This window comes from Melospiza georgiana, chromosome 2 (genome assembly GCF_028018845.1).
Source record: "Melospiza georgiana isolate bMelGeo1 chromosome 2, bMelGeo1.pri, whole genome shotgun sequence".
NCBI lineage: Eukaryota > Metazoa > Chordata > Aves > Passeriformes > Passerellidae > Melospiza > Melospiza georgiana.
Genome location: NC_080431.1, coordinates 108,479,695 through 108,492,210, shown reverse-complemented (window position 1 = coordinate 108,492,210; position 12,516 = coordinate 108,479,695). Strand labels below are relative to the sequence as shown.

General features: G+C 35.9%; 1 protein-coding gene across 4 annotated transcripts in view; it reads right to left on the bottom strand.

Moving 5' to 3' along the window:
* IL1RAPL1 (interleukin 1 receptor accessory protein like 1) overlaps positions 1 to 12,516 on the bottom strand; it is a 670,406-nt gene that overhangs the window by 444,904 nt on the left and 212,986 nt on the right. Inside the window, exon 1 of one of the 4 annotated variants that reach the window (XM_058043189.1) lies at positions 1,380 to 1,494. The exons of the other annotated variants lie outside the window; for them this stretch is intronic. The gene's annotated coding sequence lies outside the window, so the exon portion shown is untranslated. Of the gene's footprint in view, positions 1 to 1,379; positions 1,495 to 12,516 lie in introns of those variants that run through there. 4 annotated transcript variants of the gene reach the window in all.

Below are 12,516 nucleotides of genomic sequence, written 5' to 3'. Positions count from 1 at the left end.
AGACACTCAGGATGATACCCTTCCCTTCCCCCCACCTCATACACACATACACAGTTTTGGCTTTGTTTTCTAAAAGAGCCTGTTCAAAAGAGTAGGAAATCTGCTTTCTCATTTGAAATATAGTGCAACAATTGTAGTGTACTGTCTTAGAGTGCAGTGTTAGGTTTGTAAATTTATAAGTTTCTAAGTTGGGAGACAACTTCATACACAACAAATTTCATATATATTTTTTTAATTAAAAAAGTAAAAAGCACACTTTAAAATTATATTTGATGAAAAGCAGATTTTGAATTCATACTTGCAAAAAACTCTTGCATGTTGCCTATGAAATCACCTTTCTGGTGATTTTTCTCTTTTCTTTCTTCCTAAGTATTTACTTACTGCCACTAGAGTAGCTTTTCTGATTTTCATCCAAGAAGCAGTCAGGAAGTTTCTGAATTGCAGCTAAAAGTATGAATAATGTTAAGTACAGCTTTTTTTTTTTTCTTTTTCTCCATAATAGATGATGACATGGACATCACAGTATGGTGGCATTTAGAAAATCAGTTGGGTAGCAGGCAAATGGAAACCCTAAAAGCATAATAAATGCACTGCCTTCCTTTGAAATTGCTACTCAGGATGTCTTTCCTCCCTCCATGCAGTGAGGGTGAATCCATTACACGTGCACTGAGAGCGGATGTAACGCTCCTACTTGTGCAGCACATTCCGGCCCAGAGCTCTGAATACAATGTACAAAAATGTCTAAGTAATCTGTATTCTCTTTTTAAACACAGAACTACTGCTGCATGGAGACATTGAACATTTCACCCATGGTCAGTGAATGGCTTATTCTCCATCACAGCAGGGCTCAGGGGTGGTGACAGAATGGGGCACATTAGTCCATACACCAAGAATGTTCATTTTCACGTGTAAGTTGTTATCATCTACCTGTCACAAAAAGTTGCTACCAGGAAAACTCTTCCAATTTGAAAAGCTCAGGATGTAAACATTATTCAGTTGGAAACCTGTGGAAACTGCTCTATCAGCAGAAGCTCAGAAAGATTGTTTATAATAGCACTTGAGCAGGTCAGGTCTGCTAAGGACCTGAAAATCCTGTGCAGAACAACTAAATAGGTCCCTTATGAGGGATCAGGAGGAATCCATGAACATAGTGCAGGGATAACTGAGGATTTGTAATTGGACCACTTGAAGGATTATGAATTTACAGAAGTATTGTTTCAGGTGTAGGGTCTAAATGCAGGGCTCGCTGAAAAAGCCAAGAGACATGACAAGAGCTGATACTTTGAGTATAGATTCCTGAGGTGGATGACATTGATCCTGTATTTTAAAAAATAACTGGGGGATTCTTTCATATTCTTGTCACTCTATTACTTATTTACCTCTTCCTGTAGCACTTGAAAGATTTACAAGGAGGTTCTGCTAAACACTTCTGGTTTTGTCAGTCTGAAGTTTCCATGCTCTGAGGCATCTCCAGGCATTGTGTGGTGACTGATTAGTCTTTTTTGGAGAAGGACCGTGAACAGCTGGAACAGTTAACAAAGTGAAAAAATCCTTAAAGTGCAAACTAAATAGGGAAATATGTTTCTATAGCAATCATATATTTTTAGTGACTCTTTGAATAGGACATTGAGTTTGTATTACAAACACAGACATACTTATATACAATAAGGGCATCAACCCATTCAAAAAAACATACATGACTCTGCTGATAAAAGTTAGAGCCACTCAAGGTGGTTTTAAAATTGTTAAAATTACCAAGACACATCTGAAGCAAGCTTTTGAACAATTATCTGGGGTACCTCAACACTATTGTTAAAGAGTCAAATCTAACAACATTCCACTCATGATTTTAAAAAAGCCTAGCACTGAAGCCCTCCAACATTGACCACAAGGGTTTTTCAGGGGAAATACAATTTCATGCAGCTCTGTTAAGAACACTTTTTATTAGAGCAGCAGGCAGGAGGAACTGGTTGCTTAGCAATAGCAACCTGGAAGGAAAAGTGCCTGGTCCTGTAAACATATGTAGGGGTTCATTTGTATTTCTGTGGGTGCCTCCATTCATCTATCTATCTATCTATCTATCTATCTATCTATCTATCTATCTATCTATCTATCTATCTATCTATCTACACACACATATAATACTCTGGACAATTCTCATTTTTAAAGAGAAGAAGGAAAAAAAGAAAAAGAAATAAACAATGTTAGTTCAGACATGATTTAAAGCGGTTTTCTGAAAAGTAATTTAGGATGTTCATCTACAGCAAGGCTATAGGCTATGACAGGAAACCCAGTAGGTTTACAAGGAAAGAAAAGTAAAAGCCAAACTGAAATACAAGGGTGATGGGCTTTATCAACCACAACAACCTCAGGGAAGACACTTTCTTGTCTGTCACAAAGAGTTCTATCAATATTGAATGCTACAAAGTTATAGATAACACAGATGGCTTTTCCAAACAGGGATTGTACAAATCCAAGTTTTTAGCGATGGGCTGGAAAAAATGAGGTTGCTTTAATTTTTTCTGTCAGGCTGTTTATTGCTATGTACTAGGAAAAGTTAAAGATGAACCCTTCCTTAGTATCTTCCCTAAATTTTAGTATTTCAGAACAGAAATTATATCTAAGGTTAGCATCCTCAATTAAATTATTTTGTTTCTCATTTTACAAAATGGTTTTACCTAGTCAGCATTCATATTCAAATTTGTATTTGCTGATTTCTTTCAGACAGTCACTCATTAGGAGTCGATACAGAAGGCTAGGCATAATGATGCTGCTTAATCTCACAGGTTGTATTACAAACTATTAAATGTTTACCAGCTTGCTGTAGTTGTACCTGCAGATAACAGACTTTACAGCTTTGTTATTTAAATTCAGAGCTGATTTTCAGGCATAATTTTGAGATCAAGTCTGCAAAGAAATCCCAAGTACTTCTGCTAAAACTGACCTACAATGAATACTTTTTCTTCCAGATCCATGAGTAAATGACCTTAAAGAAGACCCTTTAAAACACAAAGAAGCAAGCTACCATCTTAATGCCTCATGACTCACTGATGAGGCTCAGAAATTTGAGATTCAACTAGATGATCAAATCCATTCTTCTAATTTGTCCTAACATTGTTCAGTGCCCAGTTCTTCTACTGAAATGGCTTTTGGTTGAAACTGGAAGACAAAGACTTAGAGAATTGTCTAGTAATAGAGTAATTTTTTCTGACATGTCCCATGGGTTTTGTCTTGACACGAGAGTACATAATTAGAAGGCAATTAGAAACATATGTGGAAAGTAGCAGTAGAGACTCTACCATGCCTAGAAAAAAGAAGGCTTTGGGGTGATCTAACTGCAGCCTTCCAGTACCTGGAAGGGAGCTTGCAGGAAAGATGGAACAAGAGAATTTACCTGCACATAGTGGCAGGACAAGGCAGAAGGGCTTCAAACTGAACGAGACTGGGTTTAGATTAGATATATGAAAGTATGCACTGGAAGAGAGAAGCTGTGCACGCCACATCCCTGGAAGGGTTCAAGGCCAGGCTGGACTGGGGTCTGAGCAACCTGCTCTAGTGGAAGGTGCCCCATGGCAGAGGGTTTAGAACTACGTGACCTCCAATGTCTGCTTCCAACCCAAACCATTCTATGGTTCTGTGTCTCTTGGAAAGTTGTTGATTGTTCCTGATATAAAAATTTCTTTCCTATGTTGAGCTAGTCTGTCCCAGTGCAACTTGTACCTGCTGCCTTTACCTCGTTCATGTGACTGGTGAAGAAACAGTGTTCTTTTCTAGTTTAAGAGACCAGAATATAAACAGTTCTATAAGTGAGGCCCTATGAGTGACTAAAATCAGGACAGACTTTTCCAGAGGTATATAATATTTACAGTTTGGTCATCCATAAGAGACTGATTCAAGGAGAGAGATTTCCTGAATTGCCATCTCAAAGTGGTGTGCTTTTGGGTTGTATCATTACTAGCTATGAACTACCCCAGTTCTTTTCAGTATCACCAAAGCTCCCTTTGGCATATTTGTCATTCTTCCTGTAATGTCATTAATCAACATTCTAATGAATGAACATGAAAAATTATCCTTGAAAAATTTCATTACTAATCCTTCTTTAGAGAACTCTTAACATAAACATTTTGCATTCTCTTGGTCAGCCAGTGCTTTATCTTTCTTACTGCTCTTCACTTTATTTCTGTGAGGTACACTTTAAGTCACTCTCTTGTAGCAATTGAGTAAATTCTTGATTTAAATCTAAGTAAGTGAGAAAACACATATTTTTTAAGTTTGAATTTGAGTTTTATTTGCTATAAAAGCATTTTTAATTAATAATAAATAATAATAATAATGATAATAATAATTTACTAAATAATAATTATTGCTAAATAAAAATAATAACATTTTAAATAAAAAGCCTTTCATATAATCTTGTATATTTTATCACTATTTGTTTCCTTGTGCTAATTTGCTGTTCTTGAGAATATATTAAAACACTTTTGAAATTTGGGCATCAAAATTAATGCCAGTTAATTTTTTCCTCAGTTATAGAGGCTGAGGTGAAGAATTGCAGAAGGGCTTGAAGAAGCAGAAAAAAATTTTTGCATATTATTGCCTCAATACCTTATACTCAAATACTGGACAAAGTAAATTGAATATTAAGTAATAATGCATAATTACACATCCAGAGAGATGATAATGAAGAGTAAAGTACAACAAACTGTAATCCAATCACAAAGGCAAAGCATGCAAATGAAACAATCAGGTTAAAGATGCTGAATTGGCAGCGTTTAATAAAGATTTATAAGGAAAGAATATAATTCAGCATAGCAGAAAAAAAATCTATTAGCAAATATAATCTCCCTGATGCAATTCCTTTTTGGTACATGTTAATTCTTCTATTAACAAATGTCCAATGATTTTGCATTGAATATTCAAGGGAACTGAGTCAATATTAGGGAATCATGTAATTCCCTGCCAGAAAGGAAAAGATTCATTACAGCTATTGAGAATTAATTTGAACAGATGAAATAAAATATTGCCAAGTATTAAGTGATACAGGATCCAAGTGCTTGAGACTTATGGAGTTTTCATGGTAACCACTGCTCTTGAATCTAGGACATATAATGTCTGATCTGGAAGCAGTCTGCCCCATTGTTCCCATCTTAATTTAGATTTTTTGGTTTCATTCAAATGTTATGTTACAAGGTACAATACTTTGTACAAAGATTCATGTATACAATAAAACAAGAAATGACAATATTTTATATTTTATCCTAATGAAGAACCACGTTAGTCAGCAGTTGTGTGAGGGACAGTACCATGCCCTGTTTCTGGTCTGAAAAGCTCCAAAAGAGCCTTACCAACTACAAAATTACTGCCTACTTCTTAAAATGAGTGCAACTAAAGCATTTTGTTGAATAGATATTGGATAGATGGAATAGATATATTAATTGATTGTCTTTGTGCACACATAAATTGAGCATAAGTTTACCTTTAAATTAACTTTGCTTTTTTATTTAACGAAATACAAATGTAGGAGTTCAATATACATCTGTTGACTATTGACATTCTAGAAAATCTAGCAGAAAATCTTTCCTCTTTAGTGTGATTCTGTGACTAGATTTTGACTTACCACAATTAAAACATAGTAAGTATCAGTTCATAGAGTATAATACAGGTAAATTTGATATTTAATTAGCAAAGATTACCAGAAAACATTTAGATTTTTTGATGATATCTGAATTATTCATAAACACTGCATACACCCTTCTCACCATTCATGATTCCTACACAAAATAATCAGTAATTACATTCTGAAAGCATTCCCTATACATCTATTTTGATTCTCTGCACATAAGTAATATACACAGTCTACTCCTTTAAAAATGCTTTGCAATCTGAGTTAGGGAAGGGGCCTTTACAGAGTGTTGGCATTTGAGGTCTGAGCCAATAACCACAACTGATTTCCTAATGTCATCTGTTTCACAGTTACAGAGGGAAGATGATTTTAGCTAGAATCCCAGCATTTGGATCCAGAACACAAACTGGTTTATAGCCAGCACAGATCTGCAAGCATTTAATATTCCTGAGGGACCAGAAATTATATTAGCTGTTCACATAGTAAAACACTGCCAGACTGCAATTACGGCTGAGGGCTCAACACAGGACCTGAGCCCCTGGAAACCCAAGGGCACCACTGGGCACCAATTGGGCTTTGGGACTCCCCAGATGGGCTTTTCCCCTCCCTGGTGTTCTCAGCATGCTTTCATTCCTCTCATTTCCTATTCCTCACTTAAACAAGAACCCTCTCTTTTGCACTTAATGACTAGGGAAATAGGCATGTGAGGGGCAGAGAACTAAACTAAATATGTCCCTGTGCTAATTTACGAATTAAAAATTTTCCCTCTACAGCCTTGTTCAGAGCAGCACTTAAGTTTCTCTGAAATCTGTGGCTTTAACCACACTTTAAAGTTAAGTGCTTTGTTAGAAAAGGGTATTTATACAGATAATAAATGTACTTTTCCTATTCCCAACCAGGAGTCCAACAACTTTTTTTTTTGCAATAACTAAGAAAAAATTTTTAGAAAGCCTTTTTACTATAACAACAAAAAAGTTATTTTGACTTTGAACTAGGATAGAAAATTTCCTCCTCCAGTGAAAAGGCTAAGCATTTCATCAGGAAATTGAAAACCAAAACCCAGATTGCTTTTGCTTCTGTTGCTTTTAGATGCCTGTTTTCTGTACATCAGAAAAAATAAAAGTGTTTAAAGACATTTTTTTAATAATCAGCCAAAATTTACATTTCCTGGGAAGGAGGGAACAAAATGATCCAATAAAGAACCTGCATCAATCAATTAAAAATTCTAGATAGTGTTTTGCTTTGTGAGAAGGATTTTTCATTGAGCTAGTTTCCTTATAAAAACAGTCTTAGCTCTTGTGAGAGCTGCTGCATTGCTGCCATGGTGCATGTGTTTGATATTCTGCACGTGCTTCCTGCTTTTCTTTCTTGGTGGGAAACAGAAAAATTCTGTTCTGTGACAGCTCAACTATTTACAGTCACACACACACAGAGGAACAGTGTCCAGGTACCATCAGGAACAACTTTTGTTTCCAGCTACTGAGTTGCAAAAACCAGAGTAGTAATGTGCAATCACAGAGACAGAGGATCAGTGAACAGTAAGATATTGTGATATTGAAGTCATTTTTCACACCTGCAGTAAAGGGAATACATTACATTCATTCATCTGTGTCGAACCTTAATTGTCAAACTGAGTTTAAGGACTCACAGGACTTTTAAAAATACTTGTCATCAGAACATGTGCACTATTACAAATTTCATTAAAAACATATTCAATGCATGCCAAACTGTGTTTTTCGTCACCAAAACTTAATGATCCATTGCATATTTATTTTTGCAGCCAGCTAATGAAATGCAAAGAAAAGTGACACGGCAATGCCTAGTTGCTGACAAGTGCTTGTTTTTTTCAGGATGAATAAAGTTCTTACAAAGCTGATGACTGTCAGACTTAGCCAGTGATCAGAATTTTAAAAATCATTTCTCCTTTCTGGTGAAGGAGAAATGATGGTGAACTTCATACATATGCGTTTTAATAACCTGAGTTCTCTGTTTCATCTTAGATGTAATTAAATCATAGTGAGCTGGGGATCTTTAAGGTGCTCTTCACAGAAGTATGTAGTATTTCTTCCAACAGAGATGGATCTCCTAACTGGTACATTTTTTGCCCTGTGTACCGTGTTCAGTGTGCTGTGATAGTACTAATTCTGTACTGCAGCGTACAGTGTATTACGTAGCTTTACATGCTGTCCTAGTGCAAGACAAAAAATAAGAACAAAAGAGAAATATTTTCCTGAGTTAGAAACCATAAAATCATTAATAAATGTCAGCACATTTCAGTCTCATAGCTGTGATAGCATTCTTCTATCATTGGATCTGGGCTAAAAACTCCATGGAGGAACCTCTCCATCAGTGAAACCCCTTTGAGCTGATATTCAATCAGTGCTGTGGGACCAAGCCCTGGCAGTGCGCACTCTTTGGACTCAGTTGTGAGAAAAGTAACACAGATGCAATTTTCTGTACGTTTTTGTAGGCAACCCTAGTCTAGCTGTAGGGCAGATTTCAAGTCACTCAACTTCAAGGCAAATCAAAGCAGAGAGGAATAATTTCCTGCCTCTTTGACAGGGACACAAACTCTGAGCAGAGTACAGTCGCATTCTGCCTGGAAACTGCAACAGCTGCAGCAAACATATGGAGCTGCCATGGAAGAAAAGCTGTTTGGTTTGTGGAGTGAGACCCTAATCAAAGTGATTGATGCTGGGTATGATGCAGAAATGCAGCAGATATCCCTTTTGAAGGAAGATACTTGAGAGATAAATACAAAATGCTCTAATAAATGAAACAGGCTGAAACACCTGTAATGCCTCTAGGATAGATGTTAAAATCACTAAGACTTATATTAGCAATGAGTCATTTCTCTTAGTACAAAATATAGAAGATAAAGAGTAAAAATGGATCAGTGGTTCAATATTAACCCCGACATATCTGATTTTTTACACTGTGTGTTTTAATAGGATACAAAAGTAGGGTATAACCAATGAATCTATTGCCAAATCTTCTTCTATTAAACTTGTTTGCAATGAACATTAACAACAAAGAGTATTTTTAAGTCACTGGATCTTTGCCATTGTTATTGAGGGAATTGTCTTTTTCTTTTTAAGTAATTAGCACGGGATATTCTGAAGATAGACATAATTTCCTGCTAAGGAATCAACAGTATACAAGTATGAGAAGTCATGCTGTTTTCACCTTTGCTACAAGACAGTGGTATGGGCAATAGTGGTTGAAGTTTCTGAAATTCTTTTGAGTCTAAGAGAAAAGCTGAGAAAAGTTACTTCTAACTCACTGTTTTCATGAAGAGGTGCTTCCAAACACACTTGTTCCAAACATGTAAACTGAAAAAAGTCATTTTGAGGGTGAAAATGGCACAAGCTTGTTTTTAAAAAGAGTTTTGATTGCCTTTCATGCTACTTTTCTTTCCTGACATCTTTTATTTATTCTCATATGCAAGGAAAATGGTAAATCATTCTTATTAGATGCTCATTTGAGTGAGTAGCATGATACTTAAAAGAATATTTGGGAAATCTATATTCAAGCAACATGTTTTTTTTAGTTTCCAATATTATTTAGAATACTTCTGAGCTGTAAGTGGTGGACCTTAATCTAAAAATAAAAAAATTATGTTCGTTCAAGTAAATGATTAAATAAAATCTCAAGGGCAACAGAAGCATTCTACATGTTTGAAATTGATGGATGGGTCTGGATCCAAGCTGACAATGTTCTGTACATCCTCAGAATCTAGACATGACATCTAGACAATTTACCCATTGCTCTGCTAGGAATAACCTGTGAAGAAAAAAATACACTTAAAAACTTTGGGGTAACTAAAATGAGGGAAATACCTTAGAAAGGACAACTAGCTTATAAATATTTCAATTCACAGGAGATTTTTCCCAGTTACTATGTCAGAGTTTTCAGCTGTCTGCAGACAGTTTCTATATGGATGAACATGTTTTCTGTTAGAATAGTCCAGGTGGTAAAGTGACTGGCAATAAAAACTTCTGCTTCCATAGACAGTAGATCTCTTTTATATATTTATGACATTTGGCAAATGTCCTGCTCTTAAAATCATGAGTGCATTTACCTCCCACTGAAGTAACTGAAAGCCAACAATTCTCTGGATCAATACAGCCAGGATCAGTAACTACAGGACTATGAAATTATTTCAGTCAAGTCCTTTCTTGTATAAGCAGGCTTTGCGATAGATGAAATGAATTTCCTTTCAGAAATATTTTAATTGCATAGCAATCTGTTTGATATCAAGACTTCTTTGCCATGAAAAGCAGCAAAGGCTTTTTGGACAATCCCCAAAGGCTCAAATTTTTCCTTGCAATAACTTTACTGTATACTTCCAGCAATTACATATAATTTAACACATATTACATTTTGAAAGGAAAGTCAATAGCTTGCCTATCATCCTAACCTTTAAAATCTGATGAAAAATATCCATTACAGTGGAAATAATCCTGTGTTTATCCAACCATGTATTTAGGGACAAAATTACAAAAAGGTTTATGTTGTTATTTTCCTCCACTCCATTGCTCTAGAGAGAATGATTCATTTAGTTTAGGTAAATGCAGTTGCTGGTGCCCTCTCTGCTCACACACTGTCCTCACCTGAGCAGAGAGCAGGGAGACCAGCTTACATCCAGCTCCTCCCTTCACATTCTGACAGCAAATTCAGTGTCCATATAACTGCTGGAACTGACCCCTGTACCCTGTACATTGTATTATTTCAATTAAAATTGTATATATAAAAAGAAAAGCCCTATTACATTCAAGGGTAGTTCTGCAAAGATTTCTTTTATCCTTCATGTGATTTATCACTTTCAAAAAGCGTGAAGACTGTCTTAGAGATGCATGCTGTGTTAAAAGTTTGTCTTCCATACATTTATTCTAGATACTCTTTAGACATATTAGAAGTCTTGAAATACTTCACTCTATATCAAGATAGAAGCAAATTCCGAGGAATAGGCATGAGCAGGCTGGAAACTCATGGGTAAGGGTCAGAGACCAAGGCAACAAAGGGAAACCAGTGTTTGGAGTTTGCTGCATGCTGCTCAGTCAAGGGGGGTCTGTTGCCAGAGCCTTCTTTGGGTCTTGTCCTGCTGGGGGACATCAAACACCTCAACATCTGCTGGACAAGCAGCCCAGCGACCTGTAGGCATTCCAGAAGACTCTTGGGATGCATGGAGAATAACTTCCTAAGCCAGGTAATAGGCCGACCAGAGGGGATGCAATACTTAATGTAATTTAATAATTTAGGAAACTCATAATTCAAAACTTTCTTTGTGTACTACGTTTTCCAGTTCCTGCAACTCTTGAGGCAACAAAGAACGCAGCAAACATCACAAGAACATCAGAAAGAAAAACCAAAACCAAAAAAAAAAAACCCAAAAAACCAACTATATTGTATGAATGGATACAGTACCTACCAGGATCAAAAACTGGGATCTGAAATGCAACGCCCTCTGCAAATCACTAGAGTCTTTAACAAACTCAGTTATAAAGCACTAACTTTGGAATAAATAGAGAGTATAAAAGAAGGTGCATGGGTCACAAGAGTTAGACTGTGAAGAATGAAAATACTTTAATTTCACTCCAAAATATCAATTTCCTCTGCCAACATAAGAGTACACAGATGTTTTTCCAATGTTTTGCAAAATGTGTTTTACAAAATGTCCGTGCTCAGGCTCAAATTGGTCTTAAAAAAGACAGCCAACCAGTACTTATTAGAATCAATACTAATTAGATTCAGTATGACACTCACAGATTGATATATCTTGATTGTCCTTAAGAACATGAATTAACTTTACAGTGAAAACATAACCATAGAGAAATATACCCTTTTAAAAGGGACATGCATTTTCAAATTACATACATCACAAAATACTTCACTATATTCTGACTGTATTTAGACATGACCACTAAAATGATAATATGTCTACCACCAGATAACAAAGAAAGTGATGGACATAACTCTGAAATGAAAGATTCATCTTTGCTTATTCAAAAAAGAGATCAAAAAACTTTTGTTTAATCAAAATTCCACTTAAAAACACAACTTTGAAACTAGACAGTTCAGATTTTAGAGAACAAAGTGCAGCATGTGCAATAACTAAGTATCAAGCATGTACTGGTATTAGCAGGATGCATAGTAGGTGACTGGAATTCTTCCCATAAAAGATAAATACTCACAGTTGATAAAGTAACCAAGTCTTGTTTAATCTTTCTTTCCAAAGGAAAAGGAGAGATTAGGAAAATCTTTCTTTCTTTTCTGTCTTTCTCAGAGAGGCAACAGTTGCTACTAAAATCCATTTCTCAGTTTTGTTGTCTTTCCTCAATCTGAACACTGTATCTTTCTACTCCTACAAGTCCCCTAACTCAAGGTGCAATTGCTGCTGTATAATTATGTTGAAGAAAGTTGTTTCCTTTATCTTCTACAAGATGCAGATTTTTAAAAATTTGTTTCATTCTCGCAAATAAAACTACTGTATTACTGATTTAGTGAAAGGTCTCAATAAATCAAGAGAATTCTTCAAGAAGAAGGAAGAATAAACTAACTTTCAGGCATCTAACTTGGTATTTAAAAGTCCTTACTCCTCTCAGGGTAATATGTCTGTAATAAGTTGTCATAGACAAATGAACTTTTAGGGAGCTGCATGAAATTCTTTGACAGGTAGAAATTACAGTTGTGACCCTATCTAAAGCCTGGTCCTTTGCTAAGTCAGTTCATTCTCTTCCTCCTCTTATCTTTCAGTTTCTTATTCAGGCTCCTGTAGCTTGCATTGGATTGATTTCCTACATACAAGGTCTTCCAGTTTTGCAATACAGCTTTTTATCCCCACATTTCTTTAGGCTTGCCATCCTGACTTGTTCTCATTGCCTTCTAAACCT